Source organism: Callithrix jacchus, chromosome 4 (genome assembly GCF_049354715.1).
Source record: "Callithrix jacchus isolate 240 chromosome 4, calJac240_pri, whole genome shotgun sequence".
NCBI classification, from domain to species: Eukaryota; Metazoa; Chordata; class Mammalia; order Primates; family Cebidae; genus Callithrix; species Callithrix jacchus.
Genome location: NC_133505.1, coordinates 38,131,577 through 38,148,141, shown reverse-complemented (window position 1 = coordinate 38,148,141; position 16,565 = coordinate 38,131,577).

The window sequence follows — 16,565 nt, the reverse complement described above, 5'->3', positions numbered from 1 at the left end:
GGAACCGGAGACTCACGGGGACCTGGGCTGTCCGTGGGGGATGGGGAGGCGTCGTGACCTGCGCTCAGGGCCGAGGTCACTCACCGGCCCGCTCTAGTTGTAGTGGCCGCGCAGGGTCCGCCGGTTCCCTCGGATATTCTGTGCGGCGGCCTTGGCTTTCTGCGCCTCCGGGTCCCAGTACTCCGGCCCTCCTGCTCCACCCACGGCGCCAGCGGCTCCATCCTCGGACTCGCGGCGTCGCTGTCAAACCGCACGAACTGCGTGTTGTCCACGTAGCCGACTTCGAAGTACCGGGGCTCCCCGCAGCCTGGCCGGGACATAGCAGTGTTGAAATACCTCATGGAGTGGGAGCCTGGGGGCGAGGAGGGGCTGAGACTCGCCCGATCCTCCTCCCGGCGCGGCTCCCCGGGTCCTGTGCCCCCGGCGAGCAGGCCCCTCCCTCCTCCCAGCAGAGGCCATTTCCCTCCCGACCCCGCACTTACCCGCCCAGGTCTGGGTCAGGGCCATGGGCCCCGGAGAGCAGCAGGAGGAGGGTTTGGTCCCCCAGGACCTCCATCCTTGGTGTCTGGGGAGAAGCTGAGTCCCAGTGGGTGACTGGGAACTTCAGAACCGGGACCACGGCGACGTTGATTGGCTTGTCTAGAAACCCGACACCCGGTGGAAGTGGGAACTTAGGCGGAGTCTTGAGTATCCTGGAGGAAGGACCCTACACAGTCTGGGAGAAGTGAAAACTCAGGCTAGTGTGGAATCTCCAACGCTGCGCCTCCTCAGTGATAATGTGCACGGACTCGTGGCGTGCACTTTGGAGCGCAACACCCTGAGCCACTGCCGGGACCTGGGACTTTGTCCCTATCCCTCTTCTCCTACATCAGGCTTCTTTGTCACACAGTCTACCTGAGTCCTGGCCAAGGATCTGTCTGTGGAAACCAGGGAGAGACCCCCAGGCTGCGCCCAGCTCCTCCCCTTCACTTCTTGTCTTGGAATCCCCCTCCCTGAACTGGACTCCCTGCCTCCTACTCTCCTTACCTCTCCCCTTGGACGCTTGTACAAGGACACTCAACATGGGGAACTTGATGCCAGAGAGTGAGCTCACCCTGGGAATGGGGGTTAGAAACAGGGGTTTTCTCTTTAAACCTGGTGAAGTTGTGTCTGAAAGCACCGGATAGAGATTCTCATAGAGTCCAGTTTCCTTTTTGTTTATTAATACAGTAGGTAGCACAATATTGTTAATTCTTGAATGATTAGAATTCCAATCTGTAAAAGACCTGGGTCAAAACAGCATCACAGTTAAACTCTCAAAGCTCCTAAGTTTTACTTTCCCAGACTATGGATCTGTGACTCTGGTTGCTGCATTTAAAATTGTCTTCATTCCCTTGCCCGAGTTTCCCTGTGTGAGTCTGAATAGAAAGAAGCAGGTTTGTTACTGTATATTGCAACCGGGAGCCTGTAGTCCTCACTCAGAGTTGCAAGCGCTCCATGCAGTCCCAATGCTCCAGCACTGCCTGTTTTCATGAACTATGCACATGTAAGCAGTGTGCATATTTTATTTGGACACTTGGTATTTGTATAACTCACTTTTTTCTTTGATCATTAAGAGGCCATTAATTTTTAGGAAGTCCCACAAAATGTATCAAAGAACTCTTTGCTAGGCACCTCCGCTGCTTTAGAATTCTTTCCCCTGCTCCTTTTCCTTACCCCCTTCTTCTCCCACCCTTCTCTCTGCCCCTCTCATCCCTCATACCCTCCCCTCCCCTTAGTCACTGCCACCCTGTCACCCCTGAATTGTGGCACTGACACTGTCCCTCACTTCCTGCCTGTCTGTTCTCCCTACAGTGATCAGCAGCTGCTAATGTCGCTCAGGTCGTGTCATTTCTTCACTTACAATGGTCGGACTTTGCTCTGCCGTTTTACTACACGTTTTCAATTTGTCTCATATCTCACAGTTTCTGTTCCTCCTTTGCTACTTTCTTATGTGTCAAGGAAACATATTTTAGTTTATGGTTTTAATTCTCCTACTGGCTTTTGACTATATTTCTTTACACAAATTTTTTGTTTTAATAATGGAAACTGGATGCTTTGACTTTTCACAGTGAAGTTCAGATAATATTAAACTACATCCGGCAAAATAAAGGACAGTTAAAATGTTATAGTTTCATTTAACCTATCACTATGCTATTATTGTTGTTTATATTACATCAGTATACATTATATACTCAACAATACAGATGTAATACTCTTTGTTTTAGACAAGCAGTCATATGTCTTCAGGAAATGAAGAAAATGAGTGTGTATGTGATATGTGTGTGTGTGCATCATTTCTGTTGTTAATTGTTCCTTTCTGTGTATCTGGGTCACCTTCTAGCATTATTTCCCTTCAGCCTGAAGAATCTCGTTGAATTACATGTAGTACAGGTCCCCTTGGAAATTAGTTTTATGGTTTTGATGATCTAAAAATGTCTTTATTTTTGCCTTCTTTCCCCCTTTTCTTTTCTGCTTATTGGGGCATTTGCATGTAATAAAATTTACCAGTTTTGGCTGCACTTTTTGGTGAATATCATTAATTTGTAGTCATGTAACTACCACACTGGTCAGTAGAGAAACACCACATGCAAAGAACCCTCTGCTAGGCTCCTCCACTGCTTTAGAGTCCTTTCCCCTGCTCCTTTTCCTCACCTCCTGCTTCCCCAGCCCTTCTCTCTGCCCCCTCATCCCTCACATCCTCCTCTTTCCTTAGTTCCCACAGCCCAGTCACTCCAGAATTGTGGCATTGTACAGTTTGTTTTCCCTAGAAACTTTCTTTCTGTCCCTTTCTAGTCAATCCTTCCCACCCTCACCCACTTCCCTTCACTCAACCACTGCTCTGCTTCCTGTCACTGCAGTAGTGTATTTCTAGAATTTCATGGACATGCGATCATATGTGATGCAGTCCTTTGTTTGGCCTCTCACTCAGCCTGACAATGTTTGAGATGATGTCATTTATTCATTTTTGTTGCTGAGCAGCTGCCGAGTATTGCTGGAATCCCAGTTTATTCACTGGTTTCTCTATTCTCCTCCACTTGATAGAAATGTGGATTACTCCAGTTAGGGTGTGTTATTAATGAAGCCACTATAAATAACTGCTTACAAGTGTGGACTTACATTTTTAATTCTTTTGGATAAATACATATTTGTGGAATTGCTGGGTCATGTGGTAATGGATGGGTAGCCATATAAGAAATTGCCAAACCCCTTTACAAATTGGCTGAAACATTTTTTGCATTCCCACCAGCAATATCAGGCATTCCTATTTTTTCCATGTTCTTCCCAGTATTTAGATTTATCATACGTATTTTTAACTGTACCTATTCTAGGTGATGTGTGGTGGTTTCTCATTGTGGTTTTAACTTTCACTTCTTTGATGACTAGTATTGTTTGGTATCTCTTCATTTTCATCTCAGTGACTTATTACATGTATTTTATGAACTATTTTGCAAATTCAGTGATTAATTCCAGACACTTTTTCAGAATTTCCTAGTGTTTTCTACATATGCAATGAAGCTGGTGACAAAAAAGACATTTATTTATTTATTTCCTATCCATTAATGTTTTTCCTTTTAAAATTATGTTTGCTTGGTAGAGATGAAGTCTCAGAATCAGGCTGGTCTTAGACTCCTGAGCTCAAGTGATTCTCCCACCTCAACGACCAGAAATGTAGGGATTACAGGCATGAGCCAACATGCCCAGTACTTCTATTGGTCTTTTATTTCATTTTCTTGCCACGTTGCACTGGTTAGGATGCCTGCTAAGTGTTTAAACAAGAATGATGAGAGCTCACATGTTTGTTGACAAGGAACTTAAACAAATTTACAAGAAAAAAAACAGCCCCTTCAAAAAGTGGGCAAAGGATATGAGTAGACAATTCTCAGAAAAAGACATTTATGTGGCCAAGAAATGTATGAAAAAAAGCTCAATGCCACTGATCATTAAAGAAATGCAAATCAAAACCATAATGAGATACCATCTCTTGGCAGTCAGAATGGCAAGTAATAAAAAGTCAAGAAACAATAGATGTTGGCAAGGCTGTGAAGAAATAGGAATGTTTTTATACTACTGATGGAAATGTAAACCAGTTCGACCAATATGGAGGACAGTGTGGCTATTTCTCAAAGATCTAGAACCAGAAATACTATTTGACCTTGCAATCCCATAACTGGGTATATACCCAAAGAAATATAAATCATTCTTCTATAAAGACACATGCACATGTATGTTTATTGCAGTACTATTTCCAATAGCAAAGACATGTAACCAACCCAAATGCCCATCAAGGATAGATTGGATAAAGAAAATTTGGTACATATATACCATAAAATAATACATCCATAAAAAGGAATGCTTTTATATTTTTTGCAGGGACATGGATGAAGCTGGAAGTCATCATCCTCAGCAAACTAACACATGAACAGAAAACCAAACACCACATGTTCTCACTCCTAAGTAGGAGTTGAAAAATGAGAAAACATAGACACAGGGAGGGGAACAACACATACCAGGGCTTGTTGGGGAGTGGGGAACAAAGAGTGGGAACTTAGAGAATGGGTCAGTAGGTGCAGCAAACCACCATGGCAGACTATACGTATGCAACACAACTGCACATTCTCCACATGTGTTCTGGAACTTAAAATAAATTAATTAAAAAAGGAAAGTGCCTGTTTTACATGTACGCAGATGTTCATTGCAACACTTCATAATAGCAAAGACTTGGAATCAATCTAAATGTCCATCAATGATACACTAGATAAAGAAAATGTGGCACATATACACCATAGAATACTATGCAGCCATAAAGAAGGATGAGATCATGTTCTTTGTAGGAACATGGATGAAATTGGAGGCCATTATCCTTAGCAAATGAACACAGGAACAAAACACAAATACCACGTGTTCTCACTATAAGTGGGAGCTAAATGATGAAAACACAGGGACACATAGAGGGGAACGGCACACACTCAGGTCTACTTGAGGGTGGAGGGTGGGAGGAGGGAGAGGATCAGGAAAAAGAGCTAATGGGTACTAAGGCTTAATATTTGGGTGGGCACTAATGGGTACAGAAATAATCTGTAAAACAAAACCCCATGACACAAGTTTACCTAAATAACAAACCTGCACATGTACCACATAACTAAAAATAAAAGGTAAATTAAAAAAAAAAGTGCATGTCTGGGAAGAGCATACAGTTTGATTTTATGTTTTTATTAAACCAAGTCACACAATCTCTGCCCTTTATTGGAAGGTTGATTCATATAGGTTTTTGTCATTGATATGATAGGTTTTAGGTCTGCCATGTTATTTTCCCAGTTTTTATTTCTCCGTTCCTCCTGTCCTGAGCAATGACTTCTTATTAGAAACCACAGAAACAAAAGAAAGTAGGATAACATCTTTAAAGTGCTGGACGAAAAATTGGTCAGCTGAGAATTCTATATCCAGCACAGATATCCTTCAAAAAAAGGCAAAATAAGGAGATATTTCAGGTAAAAGAAAATTAAGAGAATTTGTTGTGGTGTTTGCGCCAAGGGCTCGAGACAGCTAGTTGACTCGTCCCAGTTTGGCTGCTGGACCTGTACTGCATTTCCCCACCTCGAGGGCTGTTGAGTGAGACAGGGCCGTGAGCTGATTCACTAAAAGCAACAACAGGATGCAAAGCAAAGGCCTGCAGTTTATGAGGACATTGTGCTGTCTGCTTCCATGTCCCCCTTCAGTCTCTGTGTAAGCAATAAACTTGCTGCAATTGAGATGCCTAAGAGGAGCAGAGACCTCTGCCCATATTTTCCCTGGAGCCAAACCTTTGTTTTAGCTCCTGGTGAAAAACAAGTTTAACCAGCCACCTTAAGGGTGCCATTGTATCTTTGAAATGTAAACTACTACCACTAGTCCCCTTAAACTGCTTCCTGAGCAGGATATCACAAGCCCCTGATAACTATTTTTTATGGAGTTTCTGTTTCCTTTCTGTCTACCCCTTTCTTTCTTTCTGCTGAGATAAGGTAAATGTAAACAAGAAAAAAGGTATAAAAGCTGTAACCCACAAAAATAAATTTGCTGTGTTTTGGCCATAATCTTCACGCAGTCCTCCAGACTCTACTTTTCTATATTCTTTCTCTTCCGCGCACTCTCTCTCTCAGGTTGAATGAGACATCTACGTTGGTGGTCTCGGGGACTCCCGCAGGTCGGTAGTCCCCCAGCAGACATGCCGGATCCCGACAATTTGTCACCAGCAGATCTGCACAAAAACAATTTGGTAAAGAAAATTCCTCAGGCTAGAGGCAAATGATACCAGGTGGAAAATGGGATTATTGGAAAAGATGAAGATGATAAAAAATGATCAATACTGAGCTAAGGGCTAAAGGCTATCTTGCTCCCCTCTTTATTCTCACTCTATATCCATAGAACTGTTTAAAGATAATAAAAAGCATTTTTTGTGGGGCTTATAACCTACATAGATACATTACATATAATATCTATACCATAAAATAGGACATTTTATAGAGGATAGATTGTTGCAAGATTTATGTATTTATGGGTACTAGTATGTTATTAACTGAAAGTAGACTGTGAAATGTTAAGAATGTGTTAAGTTCTGAAGAAAATTGAGACACACATAAAATTAAAAAGATTGACAAATATTGGAGATGTTTTTTATTTATTTACTTATGTTTTTGAGGTGGAGTCTCACTCTGTTGGCCAGGCTGGAGTGCAGTGGTGCAATACCAGCTCACTGCAACAGTGATTCTCCTGCCTCAGCCTCCTAAGTAGCTGACATTACACGTGTGTTGCAGGCCACCATGCCCAGCTAATTTTTGTATTTTTAGTAGAGACGGGGTTTCACCATATTGGCCAGGACAGTCTTGAACTCCTGACCTTGCGGTCTGCCTGCCTCGCCCTCCCAAAGTGCTGGGATTACAAGCCTGTGCTACTGTGGCCAGCCAGAGGTGGTTTATGGAAAACAACAACAACAACAAAACACCTTAGCCAGTCTTGAGTCTCGTTATTCTACAGTTTCAGAACTGTTGGGAATACAAAAGTAATCAAAGAACAGTCCTTCCCAGAAAGAATAGGTATCCCCAAATTCAAGGCAAGGAAAATACATCTGTGAACAATCAAAACCATCATCACAAAGCTTGTATTCTAGAGGAGAAGACGACTATAAGCAATTAAAATAAATACATTTGTAGCTGAGCACAGTGGCCCATACCTGTATTCCAGCATTTTGGGAGGATGAAGTGGGAGGACTCCTTCAGGCCAGGAGTTTGAGACCAGCCTGGGAAACAGCAAGACTCCATTTGTACCAAAAAGCAATACAAAATTATCTGAGTGTGGGGGCATACACCTGTGGTCCTCAGTTACTTGGGAGGCTGAGGTAGGAGGATCACATGAGCCCCAGGAGTTTGAAGCTACAGTGAGCCAAGATTGCATCACTGCACTCCAGCCTGGGTGACAGAGCACAACGAGGTCTCAAAATAAATAAATCAGTAAATAATTCTTAAATGTTAGTAAAAAGGTTGTGAATAAAAGCAACGTAGGGTGGGGTCAGAGGGATGGGAGATGCCACATGAAGTGGGCAGTGCAGGCACGGGCTCTGGTGGGAATGAGGAGAATGTCAGGGTGGGAGGGAGCCCTGGAGATGAGCTTCCAGGCAGGGGAGCCGCCGTGCAGAGCTTCTGAGGTGTGGACACCTGGGTGTGCTGGATGAACGACGCCATGGAGGGCCTCAGCCAGGACCCATTGCACAGCCACATCTGGGTAAACTGAGGCAGTCACTGGACAGGACCTTGCCAATGAGAGAGATTTTTCACATATGTTTTGAAAAGATTCTTCAAAATATTCCAAAGGTATTACAGGGGAAATTCTCCTCCCTCCCCAGACCCCAGGTCCTCTGCCAGAAATAAGCACTTTGCCAAGTCTCATGCATCCCTCATCCTTCCTGGAAAGAAGTTATGCGCATGTTATTGTTACATGAAGAAGGAGCACTGAAAAGAAAGAAGGAGTAGAAGAAAATGTTTCTTCTTTTCAGTTTTCCAGAGTGTTGCCATGAAGGGCTGGAGAGAGGAGTTGCAGAGAGGAGTTGCAGGGAGGAGACAAAAACCTCAGGGACGGCACAAGCCTGAAGAGCTTTCCCCTCCTCCCACGATTGTGGGGTCCCTTGCTGCTCAGAAGCTCCTTCACCCCACTGATGCTCATCCCCGGGTCAGCCATCTCTGCCTGGCTTACAGTCCACTCCTCTCTTCTGCTCAGAGAACCTGAGAGCAGCGTGGCGCTCCCGTGTGGCCACGGGGGTAAGGACGGTGGCCCTGAGCTCCCATCTTACCTGCTCAGCCTGGATCTCCCTGGGCTCCCGGCAGCAGGACAGGGGTCTGAACACAAGAGGGCGCGCCTACTCTATTGTCAGAGTTGGGATCAGTCGTGTATGTGTGCTTCTATTTATGTACTCTTTATTATACTTTATTGATTTGACTATTTAATGCCAAGGTCACACTACTTTTTATCACTAGAGGTTTGTAGTAAATCTTGAAATCACCCCATAGACATTCTCCAAATTTTTCTTTTTAAAAATTATTTTGGCTATTCGAAGTTATTTGTATTTCCATAGAAATGGTAGATTCAGGGCCGGGCGCGGTGGCTCAAGCCTGTAATCCCAGCACTTTGGGAGGCCGAGGCGGGTGGATCACGAGGTCAAGAGATGGAGACCATCCTGGTCAACATGGTGAAACCCCGTCTCTACTAAAAATACAAAAAAATTAGCTGGGCGTGGTGGTGCATGCCTGTAATTCCAGCTACTCGGGAGGCTGAGGCAGGAGAATTGCCTGAACCCCGGAGGCGGAGGTTGTGGTGAGCCGAGATCGCGCCATTGCACTCCAGCCTGGGTAACAAGAGCGAAACTCCTCCCCAAAAGAAAAAAAAAAAAAAAGAAAGAAAGAAATGGTAGATTCAGCTTGGCAATTTCTTTAAACATTTCTTTTAAAGCTCACTAGTGTTTTAATTGATATTGCACTTAATTTAACAGCTCAAACTTGGAGAATTAATAACTGGACATTTCAGTTCTTGAATACACAATTTCTCTGTTTTTTGTTTTTTTTTTTTTATGAAGTCTTTATTCAATCTGCTTGCTCATTTTTATAGCCTCCTTTTTTTGTTCTATAGAGACAAAAATTTTCTCTTTTGCATATTAAATATAAATGTGTTAGGGTAAATTTTCTTCTGCTTTACGTTTTGTCTCTCAGGCATGTTTTTCCTACATATTTTAATGTCTATCTTTCATGTGGAGGAGTTTCTTAAATGTCTTATAATACTTACCTTTTTTTTTCTTTTTTTTTTGAGGCGGAGTTTCGCTCTTGTTACCCAGGCTGGAGTGCAATGGCGCGATCTCGGCTCACCGCAACCTTCGCCTCCTGGGTTCAGGCAATTCTCCTGCCTCAGCCTCCTGAGTAGCTGGGATTACAGGCACGCGCCACCGTGCCAGCTAATTTTTAGTATTTTTAGTGGAGACGGGGTTTCACCAAGTTGACCAGGATGGTCTCGATCTCTTGACCTCGTGATCCACCCACCTCGGCCTCCCAAAGTGCTGGGATTACAGGCGTGAGCCACCGCACCCGGCCTCTCTGTTTATTTTGATCTTCTTTACTTCCTGTCACTGTGCCATGTAGATCTTAGTGCAGAAATCATAAACACTATTAAAAAATTGATGCTTGAACATGGTATTACTTTAATCATTGTTTTATGAGTGTATTTTTAAAATTTTCATTATTCTGATTTTACATTACTTGTAGATACTCTAATTTTGTATATGAGTTGTACCCTACAATTTTGATAAATTTACTTATTACTTCTAGAGTTTTACCTGCCTTAAGACATTCCACTTACATAATATCACCTGCAAACTGGGACACTACTTTTTTTCATTTAAAAGTCTTTTCTTTCTTTTTCTTTGCTTACTGCTCTGGCCAGGACCTCCAGGACAACATCTTTGCCATTTTCCTGATCTTAGGTAGAGTCATCAATTTTCATCATAAAATATAATGTGAGTTGTAGGTTTCATATAGAAGCCATTTATCAAATCAAAGAACTTGCCTACTATTCCTATTTACTGACAATTTTTATCACAAATGAGTGTTATGTTTTATTTTTTATTAATATTTTTAAACTTTAGGTTCAGTGGTACATGTGCAGGCTTGTTATCTATTCAAATTGCATGTCATGGGGGATCGGTATACAGATTATTTCCCCATGCAGGTTACAGGCGTGGTACTTGATAGGAAGTTTTTAAAACCTCCCTCTTCTCCCATCCTCCACCCTTGAGCAGGCCTTGGTGTCTAGTGTTCCCTTCTTTGAGTCCATGTGTACTCACTGCTGAGCTCCCACTTGTCCGCAAGAACAAGTGGTGTTTGGTTTTCTGTTCCTGTGTTAGTTCTCAGGATAATGGCCTCTAGCTCCATCCACATTGTGACAGAGGACATGACCCGTTCTTTCATCCTATAGATTCTGTACTTTCATATCCTTCAGTTTAGAGGACTTCCTAACTTCTCTTGTGATTTCTTCTTAGACAAAGTTTTCATTTAGAATGTTGATGTTTAATTTCCAAATACCTGGTATTTTTACAATCATCTATCTTAGTGCATTTGGGCTGTTGTAACAGAATACCGTAGTCTGTGTGGCTTATAAACAACAGAAATCTATTTCTCACAAGTCTAGAGCCTCTAAGTCCAAGGTCAAGACAATGGCAGAGTGGCGCTGTGGTTAGGGACAAGTTGGTCCACATTTTAATCCTGAGCCAAAATAAGGAAGAGCTGTTTTGCCCCATATTCACTAACCAGGAAGCGCTCTAATCATTAGTGATGGCATCCAGCTCTTAAGGGAGGACAGCAGCTTGGGGCCAGCTCTGTAATTACTGCAGAGCTCCAGTCTGCTTTGGTCATGTCCACAGTTCCCCACTGCTGCACACTTATCAGATCACTGCATTCCCCTATGCAATCTTTACTGACAAAGGTCTGAGGTATCATCTTGTTCCCATGAACTGTTGTAAATAATATTACATCTTGCGTTACTGGTGGCTGACACTTTAACAAATGCCAAAAACCCTTGCTTGAAAGACAATTGACAGAGGACACCTTGAAACCTCCTGTGGGAACAAGTGGGCTTGATGAGCACAGCCTCCTTCCCGTGTGGCTTCTGCTGTTCACAGACTCTTGAGCCCTGATGACAGGCTGCTGTCTTCCTAGGAGGAATCCCCAATTGCAGGTGTTGCTTGGAGTGTTAAACAGGAGCCCAGCCAGCGGCACCTATTTCTCTGCTGTGATTTTCTCTTTTTACCCCCCTTAAAATTATACTTTTAAGGATTAAAAGTATAATTTAATTTAGATGTTACCTGTACATAGTGTATAGTAAGATATAGAAAGAGACACACATTGTTTAACAGAAGTGTTTTTTAAAAAAATATCATTTTAGATTTAAGTTACAACAGCATGGCACTGCTGCAAGATGACAGATACTCTGATGTATATTAAAAGATTACTTGCTATTCTGGCTGATACATTTCCACTAGTCTTTAATGGATTAACAGGTATCATGTATTTCACTTGTAAATTATGATAAAACTGAAAACCTTGGCTGCCCTATTTGTAATTTTCTATGTGGTTATTTTACTTTCATTTGTTGAACATCTTAGATATGAGCCGAAGTTCTCCATCAAATCTGGGAACTGTTCCAATATTATTTTTTCAAATTTGATCCTGTGTCTCTATCTTCTTTTGAGGGTCCACTTGAACCGTCAAGTTTTTTTTCATATTTTGGAATTGAGCAAGTTTTAGAGATTTCTATTCAAAATCACAAACTTGTCCTTTATTCTGCCATCTCAAAACTTCTGTGGACCTCATCCAGAATACTTTCATTTTCTTTTTTCTATTTGAGAATTTCCACTTAGTATCTTATGTAGTTTCAGCAGGGGTTTCTGGGTGTGTATCCTGCTTCTGTGTAATTTAGAGATTGACCAAGTATTTGAATCATTTATACTCAGATACTGTGATTCAGCTTCACTGTGGTTGCTTTGTTCCTGGAATTCCCTTTGAATTTTCAGTTGTTCTGTTAGCCTCACATCCCGCCCTTTCACCCCTCAAGCCTCTAAGCTGTTTGCTTTCTTCCACCTGAGCTCTGCGGGTTGGCAGATGCACTCAGTCCATGGTACTGCAGACTTGTGGATTCACCAGGATCATTTATCTCTTTGGAGGGTAAACCTTACTCTAGTTTCTTTCTGATTTTCCCCAGAGTCCCAAGTGGCCCACACCCATGCAGAGTTTAGTGTTCAACCAGGGATGAGAGCATAAATTGCATTCAAACTGTTGATCTGAACTCTTCTGCAGCTCTCCTTCAAAATTCTCATTTAAATTTCTAGCTGATTTGGGATCTGAACTCTGTAAACTGCTCACATTGAGCCATTAGGGCTTCAGTTATCTGCTGAGAGGCTGGAGAGCACTCATAGCTGAGAAAGAAAAGCCACTAACTTGCAGTCCTTACCTAATACAGAAGGAGTCTTTTAACATTAAAGCTTTGTCACATATTGCTACTGGAGAAAAACTTACTGGTCTATCTCTTTGTGTTCCCATAACTAGAAGTTTAGCCTGAAATAGGCTTTTGGGAGAGAAGGTTGCAGCCCACAATTCAATCTTCTGAGAAAAATATGGATCCAGGTACCAGAAATTCTCAAATTAGATTTCTAAAATTAAAATTAGATTAGGGCTGGGTGCAGTGGCTTATATCTGTAATCCCAGCAATTTGGGAGGTCAAGGTACATGGATTCCTTGAGCCCAGGAGTTAAGACAATCCTGGGCAACATGGCAAAACTCCACCTCTACAAAAAACACAAAAATTAGCCAGGTGTAGTGGCACACAGCTGTAGTCCCAGCTACTTGGAAGGCTGAGGTGGGAGGATCAACTGAGCCTGGGGCAGTTGAGGCTGCAGTGAGCTGTGTTTGTACCACTGGACTCCAGCCTGGGTAAGAGAGTGAGACCATGTTTAAAAAAAAAAATAGAATGAATAATGAAAGAAGATTGGGCCTGGTGTCTGTGACTCCAAGTTTCTATGGGAATCACTGACTTTATACAACCCACAATGACAAAGAAGGACACCCTACACATGATTGGCCTCTTTAGTATTGGAGAGAGCACATTCCATAGCTCATAATTTTCTGACAGTCTGTGAATCAAGTCACCAAAACTGCAGGTAAAGTTGAATGGAGGCCATGGAAGGGGTTCAGTGAAGTACAAAACAAGCACTGCTTTGTTCTTGATTCTCTCCCCAAACCAGGCCCTCACATGTGTTTTTAATAAACGCTACAGCTGGTTGTAGCCATTGGCAATGAGTCCTCCCATCATTGAGGCCCTGGTCCTTTTAACTTGAGGAATTCTAACAACTTTAGGGAATCCAAGCTCTTTGAGAAATAACTGCACTGATATTATCAAACTCAAATGAAGACAAATGATTTCACCAATAAAATATTATGACTTCTTATCCTGCAAGGTGATTTCTCTGATCCAACATCCTATTAGCTAGTACAAATTCAGAAACATTCCATAATAAATTGAAATGTCATTTTTATCCAGGCAAAACTTAAGTGTATCTGCCATTCACCCATACATGATTATTTGGATATTGTTGAGTGTGTGTGTGTGTCATGTGTGTATGTGTGTCATGTGTGCATGTGTGTGTGTGATGTGTGCATGTGTGTGTGAGGCAGTCATAGGACCCATTGCCCATGTTTTAGTGATTGGGGAAAAAGTTTCATTCTTTTTCACAATTTAAGTAATAGCTTCTGGCTACTACTGGGCCCTGGTAGGTTCTGAAGGCTATGATCATGATGCAGAAAATGACCAAGTGACTTGAGGTGCCCATTACAACCTGAGTTTTATATGGTAAATCATGCTCACCTGCCCTCAGTCTGCATGGGAAGTGGTATATACAGCATCTGACTTTCGCAGGTCCTACAAGACCAGGTAAGTTACCTAATAATTTGTACGATACTCCTGGTACCCTTATTACTGCTGGAGAATCCACTCTCCATTGTCTTATTACTGAGGTCTTGAGGAGTTCCCTAAGGATGATTAACTGTAGAGGAAAAAATTTGAATATGTTTGGATATCCCAGAGTCTAACGTCAAGGCATTAGAGTCCCTTTCAGGAATCATCATCAAGACTAATGGAAATAAAAATACTTCCAGTGAGAAGACATTCAATGAGACCATCTGGAAGTCCTGTTTACGAGAAGGAGAAATGTCTTACTTTTGGGTCTTGATCTGTTCTCCAAAATCTTACCTGACAGAAAACCCAAGCAGCACTCAGGGGATCAGAGGAACACACTTTATTATGCTGGTGGCCCTGAAGGGTTCACACCCAAAAGTCTCGACCCAGCTATGAAAAGTACACAGCTTTTATAGGTAAAGGAGCAGCAGAAGTAACTCGGGACTTTAGACAACGCAGCAGGTTTTAGATGACATGGCAGTTTCCCTTAAGGCTTTCCAGTTAGTAAGCAATAAGCTGAGGTACAGAAGCAGAAAGGGGCAGTTACTAACAAAAATAGGGGCAGTTTTAAAATGGGGACAGTTGCTGACTACGTGCTGACAAAATCCTGGGCAAAATTTCCACTTCAAATCAATGCAGGGGCAGTCACTAACAGTTTCCTGAGATACTCAGTGGCTTCAAAGGAATAAGATGGGAAGGTTTGTCATAGGAGCTTTGGGGAGGAGACGTGAACCTCTCATGTGGCACACTTAGGTAGATATACGTACCCTCATACGAACAAAAATGGTTGGTGGAAAAATAAAACACAATATAGAAGCATTGAGAGGCTGACACGTTAATAAAAATTATCGAATCCCAAATCAAGAAACTCTGCATTTACTTTCCTGCTGAGCTTATTTGCTTAAAGTAGGATAATTAAGCTTTAGTTTTCATGGCCTCCTAAGGTGTTTGGGATAGAAGACAAAGTTGAGGTGGTGATCAGAGTGGGAAATTTAATAGTGTTATCTTCCATTTAACTAGGATCCCTAAAGTTGGCTGCTTAGTGAAAGAAAAACATCTCATGCTTGAAGGTCTACCCAGACACTCGCCTTGGTGCTGAGTGGAGTGAGGCAAAAACCTTGCTCCTGAGATTAAAGACAAGTGGATTTGCAGCCCAAGTTCACACTACCAGATGGTCAGAAGATCATCAAGCCATTAATTTATTTTAAAGCAGTGAAAACTCCAAGAACCTGGGAAAATCAAGCAAATCTTCTCTGGAAAATTTGGGCTGTCATTGCTACTCTGAAAATTCCAAAAAATCATTACACCAGCAAAGGAGCACTTAACAGTTAAAAGCAGCAGCAGAGAACTATGTTCATAAGAGACAAAATATCGTGAAAGAACAAGAAAATACAACAGACACAGAATCATACAATCATATAACTGAGAAATCAGAATAATCATATAGGATATAAAATTGCTGAACTCCCTATGATTACAGAACAAACTGTTAAATATATTCAGTGAAATAGAAACTATAAATAATCTTCAGAAAAATTGAAAAGACCAACACATAAAACTTAAGCATGAAGATAAAATAATAAAAATTAAATCTCAGTGGATTTTTGCAGGTAAAGACAATTTAACACAAATATACCTAGTAATGTACAAGAAGCTGTAAAGAATGTACTTTAGGCACAAAAAGATATCCCAGGTAGTGGGTATGAGATGAAAGAAAAAAAAACAAAGATTCAAGGTAGATGAGTGGTTAAATATGTATTGAGGTTTAAAAGGATAGCATATATGCTGAGAATCTATAAAAATAGTGAATTAAAATATAAATTATTTTCTCTTTTTCCAAGTCTAATGCTGGATTTTTTTCTTCATATTGTGATTAAAATTTCAAGATAATGTTCTCACTTATAATGCATCTTATTCTGGTTTTGTGCATTTCGGTGTCATGCATATGAAAATACTCTGCCGTCTTTCTACAGCATCTTTCCAAGCTATTGTTCAATTGTTCAGCACATCAGTTTCTCCAACCCCCTAAGTTTTTCTGTTCTAATAAGATACCACTATCTATTTATCCAAGTCACAAATGTGGAAGTCATAATCTCCTCCCTCTCCTACCATCTCTGCCCAGTTCTCAGTCCAGTCCAATATTTCCTGACTCTGTCCTTGCTTTCTGTCTTCACTGATCCTTTCCTGAGTTCTAGCCCATGTCTTTGTCACCTGAGTTACATGAATAGCCTCCTAATTAGTCTTCCTGTCTGTAGTCTTGTGTCCCTTCATTTATATTACTGTTAGAGTGTTCACTTTTTCCAAAATGCAGATAATGTTTTTCACTTTCAAGATAAAAACATTAAGTGATGATGGCGATGATGACAGTAATGATAATAATAGCCTTTACTGAACACTTACTGTGTACCAGACACTGCTTTAAAACTCTAAATTAACTCATAGAAGTCTCACAATGACCATTTGAGTAGGTGTACTCGCTTCTCTGCCAGTAAGAAAAGAGAGACTAGGGGAGATGAAACAACTTG